Source organism: Rousettus aegyptiacus, unplaced genomic scaffold (assembly GCF_014176215.1).
Source record: "Rousettus aegyptiacus isolate mRouAeg1 unplaced genomic scaffold, mRouAeg1.p scaffold_m13_p_1, whole genome shotgun sequence".
Lineage (NCBI taxonomy): Eukaryota > Metazoa > Chordata > Mammalia > Chiroptera > Pteropodidae > Rousettus > Rousettus aegyptiacus.
This window is the reverse complement of record NW_023416284.1, coordinates 129,161,430-129,168,202: the sequence shown is the minus strand read 5'-3', so window position 1 is coordinate 129,168,202 and position 6,773 is coordinate 129,161,430.

The window sequence follows — 6,773 nt, the reverse complement described above, 5'->3', positions numbered from 1 at the left end:
CCATTTTTGCTCTATGCTAAGTTGATAAGTGACATTAAGAAGATTCAAAAATCAGATATTCCATAATTTGGGACAGCATCCCTAAGTTTGCCATATACCTTTACATTTAATCCTAAAATTCTCTTCTGTCCCATTGATTCTAGTGTCTATTCATGTCCCGGAACTACCGTTTCAGTTTCTAATGGCATATAATGAAAAGGCTATTGCCCATTATTACATCGATTGTCAGAATTTCCCTAAATATTCCTGCCGCTTATTTTTCCACCTGAAATTTAAAATCAACTGTCCATTACCTCTCAAATAATGCCAAGACCAAGACCAACAGCAGCAGCCACATTAACCCTAGGGTATTTCTGTGGGTTCCTGTTACATTCATAGTCCCCAGCTCCATTCTTAGCTGCTGCCTATTGCATTTTAAAATCACTAAAAAAATAAAGTCTTTTCCTGTTTTGTCTCTGAGCTAATTCTTTCTAGACTTCTGTTTGCGTGGGCAAGCATAGTTCCTTCTCCATGACTGCCTTGGGCTATTGTTCTGGGCTATGAGACAAGCAATCCTGATATTTCTCTATCCATTATTTTTTCTTATTGGTTCATGCTATATCACTTAAAGTGGTTTGTTCAAAATCATAATCATAAGGGACTTAACCATAATACAACTTTTATTAACTTCTTTTAGATAGAAGTCTTATAATCCTGAAATAATCTTGCAGTCGTTGTAGTTCAAACTGTATGTTGTGATTCTGCCATTTCGATTTGTAAGCATACTTTCCACTTGAGTTGTTAAAGATTCACACACACGACTTGTTTCTATGCAACCACTCACGTGAAGTACATAGTCTGTCTTGCAGCTTTCCATTCCTTAGCAAAGTGCTTAACATCTGTAGTCAACAAACATACCCCACAGAGTAAAGGAGAAAAAAAGTTGAGTTAAAGAATTTTTACATAAATGTCAGCAGGCATTGCATAAAATTAAAAAGTTTTAAAGCTAAAACAAAAGTTCTACCCATCATTGACTAAATATATTTAAAAATCTATAAGCTGTAGATAAACCATAACCTACACACACACAAATACATAAAAAGACTGAATAAATAAAAATATAATGAAATTAGTACATTCTAAAATTTAGAATAAACAACTCTAGGATCTGCATGAGAAATGCAGAACCCTGTCTTGTGGCCTCTTTTTTGTAGAGAAGAAAAATAACAACTAACATTTTGCGTACTTTCTTTGTCTCAGGTACTATGTTAAGCATTGTATTGAGTCTTCACCAAGACCCCATGATCCAGGTGTAATTATTATCTTCATTTTATAGATGAAAAAATCTGAGGCTTAATAAGCAATTTGTGTAAAGCCAGCCAGTTCCCAGCTGGTAGACCAGGATTTATACCTAGGAAACCAGAATCCAGATCACAATGCTGCTACAATGTACAAATGACAAGCTAGAATGGGAGTATTTGCAGGGTTTCTTACTACATGGGTAATTATGATTTTTTTTTAAATCAGCTTTATAGAAGTCTAATATACATTTAAAAATTTACCAATTTTGTATGCAATTAGGTGCATCTTGAAAAATATATATTCATTAGTGCTATCATCACCAAAATTATAGAACATTTCCATTGCTCCTTAAATTTCACCGATATCCCTTCGCAGTTGATTCCTTTGTCCCCATACTCCCTGGTTCTTGGCCTTCGGGACTTTCACTACTTGCTCAATCCTTCTCTCTTTCTAGCCTAAGCATTTCCACTCTGGACTATGAATCTCTGTGGAGCCATAATTCTTTCTACCTTCTCGCCCTCTTTTTTCCCGATGCACAATATTTATCTAAATAAAATATTAAGTATGTAATGCAAAGGGTTCTTAGATATGGTGAAGATCATGGTAATGGCATGCAAATGAATGCCTGTTGTTAACTGATCCAAGGAATCCATAAAGTCAATTAATACAAAAGGGCATCTTTTATTTTCAGTTAATTATTTTGATGATCACCTGTTTTATTTTGTTCCCCTCTTATTTGGAAATAAATGATATCAAATTATTTTTATTATTATCTATAAATTAGAGGATAAAATGCGAAACACAATGAGTCATATTTCTAGGCATTTTCTCAATAGAGTATGCATATTGTTATATTGTAGGGCCAGGATGGGTTACATAATCAAGATCAGATACACGTTTCAGGGAAACGTAGTTACCAAACACTGCTTGTTTGTCAAGAAGTCTTTCCAAAGTATTAGTCTCCTTATGGTGATGACCATGGGAAGCAGATAAAAGAGCTTGAGATGAGACAGGAGTGACTTGGACATACTCCGTTGACAGTGCTGTTCTCCCTGAGCAGCCCACGTAAATCCCTTAGCAACAGAACAATGGGGTTTACTCCCACGACTCTTCAATTATTTGGGGCTCCCTGGCCAGAGTCCACTGAGTGTTTCTGCGTGACATGACAAAATGAAGCCAGACCATGACCATCACGAGCTCCCTGGAATGGTTGACTACAATTACAGCATTGGCTTTTGTTTCTTCCTGAGGCCTTTCCCAAAGAGGCTGGAATTCTCTTTGTCTTCCAAAGAACCCAGAGGTAGCATTTTGTCAGGTAGGAATCTATAGGCCTGAACCAACAAAAAAAATAACTATCTACTTTTGGCCACCTGACAACCTTAAAAAAACAAAACCATGTGCAGACCAGGAAAACTTAATTACAATACTTAATATTAATCACAACTGCTATGTAAAGAAGGATACTTTTAACTTTATTCAACTCAATATTAAAGTGTTCATATTTGGAACTAAGTAAAATATAACTACATTTATTTTAGATCTTGCAGTTTGGAACCAGATAGCAATGGGTCGAATGCATCTGCACTTTTCAAATAGAGTGACCTTGCGCACAATACCCAACCTCGGAAATGCCTGAATGCCTGTCTGGTTGCTGTGAGGCAGAAGCGGAATAATGCGGGTGAAGCACTCACGTGCTGCTTGGCTTATGGCAACTGGACGACCGATGGCGATGCTTTCTTCTTTCCTTTTCCGAGTGATCTCAGCCAAGGAGAAAGAATAATTTATTTGAGGCAGCAAAATGTCAAACTCTTCTGATCTGTAAGTGAACCTAAGTTTAATCAAATAGTGTCTACATTGTGTCAGTGTAAATAACGCCCTCAGAGCTAGAATATACAAGTTTTAAATAGGTCAAATGGAACCAAAGTTGGAGAAAGAAGACCTCAGAGTGACTTCTGTGTAACACGAAGATCCAATGATCACTAAATAGCTTTGTGAGTAGCATGGGTGGGTGAGAAGGAGGGGGTCTCCTTGATCTCTCCTAATGGTACTATGCTTCTGTTTCCCAGACCACAGATATTTTCTGTAAAAACAAGTTTCTTTTTTTTTGGAGAATGACATCCAGAAAATTAAACTGCGGTAATCTCTTAGGGTCTTCAGATTAAATTCCCAGATGGCCTCCAGGAATTAAACATAGCTTCCTAAATACCAGAAACCACAGGAACTCCTATTGTACAGATAGCATAGCAGACAACTAAGAAAAACACGTTGTTTAAGCTCTCTTTAAAGTAAATCTCCAAAATGTTTACAATTTCAATAACTTATATGGGGCTTAATATCTAAGGTCTATAATGGCCTCTCTAAGTATTATATTCAAAGTAAATGGTATCAAGAAAGTTATTAAGTATTCTCAAGTCAAGTTATGCAAAAATTAGGTTCACCTGGGGGAACCGTCTTTTTGAAAATTGCCTGATTTAGTCTTAATCAAGTTTCCCTAGAAAACTTTGGAGTAAGGGTTCCATTGAGATTTCAAATGCATACTCACTTTCAGTTTTCACTTGACTTTGGAATCCTTACCCTAGAGCTACGGGCAATTGACCTCTCTCCAAAACCCGGAGAGGGCCTCTGTCTTTTTTGACGTTATATTGGTGGGAGGAGCCACAGTTTATGACCATCCAGAAATTCATCCCTGGGCTTGGCATCAGGGGAGCTCATTGATGTCCATTTCTGCTCCCCTTCATTCTTGGCTCCCCGTCCTTGTCCACTGGAAAAGGTTGGATTCTCCACAGTGACTCAGAATTGCCCTGCTATAATTCCAATGTACCTGGAAGCAGTGCATCCTTGACACCGATTCAATGCTCATTTAGGGACTGAATTGGGCTGATGTGCTGTAGTTGGGGAAAATACATGGGCTTCTCAAATAACTCTGTGATCTTACTTCTCTAGGTCTCTGTTTCCTCATTTTCAAAGTAGGGGTAATAATAGGTATCTTACAGGGTTGCTGTGAAATATCAATAAGACAAAGTTTAGGAAGGAACCTAGTACAATGTCTGATATATAGATGTTCAGTATGTGGTGTTTTACTATATTTTCTGTTGTTTCCATTTTTTATCCACCGCAATCATCCTTATCAGTGCCAAAGAAACAAGATACTGCTGAGAAGCCCCGTAGAATGGGATACTGGATGAAACAGTGAGGTCTCATTTTTAATCTATTAGATTTTTCTGCTCCTTAGGGCATCCACTTTGAACGCTAATTCTCAGAGGTATATTATCTGGAAGACATTGAAGCTAGAAAGAACTGTGAGTTGAGGTGATCAAATCAAGGTGAAGGATTTGAGTAGGACCAAAGATGATGTTTCCTCAATTTGGCCTTAGGAGAGATAAGGCTGAGTGAAAACAAGAGAATCGAAAGACACACACACACACCCCACTGCCATGGTGAGTGCTGACTCCATCCAGGCTGTGAGTGGCAAATGAGGGCCTGGGATTAGGTCAGTCTGTCCTGATAGGGTCCCCTGTGACCACCCCTATGAAATTAGCACTTTGGGTGAGTAGGTGAGAGTCCTCTGGTGGGCAGTGAGCCCTCCTGGGGGTCAACCTGGGATCAGGACAGTATTAAGATGTCTTAACTTCCCTTCTCAGAAGCACATTATTTTTAAAACCCTAAGGATGCTGTTGGTTGGAATTGGGGTGGGAGCAGGGGCTTGAGTATGAACAAGAAAAATACTAAAACCATGAGTCATTTAATTTCTTCCAATGTGGTTGAAGACTGAGAAGTTAGGTTCCTTTTTCCAACCCAAAAACAAGTTGCCTGTTTTCATGTTACTCAGCAGGTCACTGATGCCAAAGGAGACATGCTTAACAGTGACCATGAAGTGACCCTTTCAGAAGATGGTTTCCTTCTGTCCCCTACTGAATGTGCTCAGATATTAATCTCGTGGATGATTCTAATAACTCAGATACCACAATCCTAGGTACAACTTCCTTCTACTTCTAGAAGAGACAAAAAACGACACATGACATAGACAGGCCACATTCGTCCAGCACTCATCACAGAACCTACGAAGGACACACGCTCGCAGAGTCAACAAACTGGCCACTGAGGCCTTTCTTTCTGTTCAGGATGAACAAAATAATGACTAAGTGTTTGGGCCGAAGACTCACTCTCTGGATTTGAAACCGGCTTTGCCCCTTATTAGCTGTATGACTTTGAAAATGGAACCCTTTTGTGCCTGTTTCTGGTTCCTCCCTTTCACAAATTGCTGAAAAAATAAAGAGTCCACTTGTGCATGTGCTCCCGGCACACGCTACTAATCTCCATTGTTGGCTGCTGCTATTATTTATTCATTTCTTTAAAAACCTTAGGACTTCGGGCACCTGTCTATGCCTTATAACATTCTGAACTCTGGCTCTGTCAGCAGCTGTGTGCCCTGGGGCAAGTTATGAAACCTCCCTGAGTCTCAGTTTCTCTCCCTATAAATTGGGGGCGATAATAATTACTTTCAAAAGTTGTGGTGAGGATTAAGTATTAATGTTTTCAAAGTGCTTCACACATGTAAATACCTTAGTACATAGTTTTTATCATCTATAAACAACGGGATAACAACTGCTATCCTGCCTCAGATTGTTGTGAGAAGAATGTACTTGAAAAAGCCATCAAGCACTATATAAAAGTTACTTCCAATCTCTAGGCAATTGATTAGTATGGATTGCAGCAGTTCTGTACTATCTGAGAGCTAAACACAGGGAACACAGGGATGTGTAGTCCACTAGACAATTGTAAGCAAATTGCTGCTTTTTCCATTAAAAATCCCCAGACTGGTCAAGTGAAAACAAATCCACCTAAGTCTTGCTCAAGAATAGCACTTTTAAATTTACTAGAAACTGCATTCCAAATTATGAATTTTAAAGCCACCAATATAGATTGGTGATGAATAATTTAAGAATGTTACTTTACAGTGGATAGATTTTGGGAGTCGTTAGGGCTCGTGTTTTCTTTCATTTTAAGTCAGTAAATATTGACACATTTGGTCCTGAGCATTGTGGTACTTAAGAGTTTTCTGCATTTTGACCCAAAGGAGATGAGTTCAAAGCACTCCGGGGCTTGGGTATAAATACAAGAGCACTCCCCATCCCTTAGACAAAAAGTCTATCCTCCAAAGACATATTTCTGTTTTACAACTGGCAAATATAAGTGAGTCCTTTCTGAATTATTTTTTATAGAGTTCTCAGAATTTAAATTTTATCCTACTGAATTTGAGGAAATTTTTTTTTTTTTCCTCCAGTGCTATTGTAGTTCACCAAATATTAATCTCTATACTGGAAGTTAGCATACCTTTCCACAACTGAATGATCTAAAAATATACCTTTACTTGTTTTTGACTGCAACAAATACTAGTTGTGTCTGATGTAAACATGAATAAAGCCAGATACAGACGTTTGTTTAGAGTTCTTCCAAGAAAGCTTTTCCCCTCCTAATCAGTTCTGATCCCT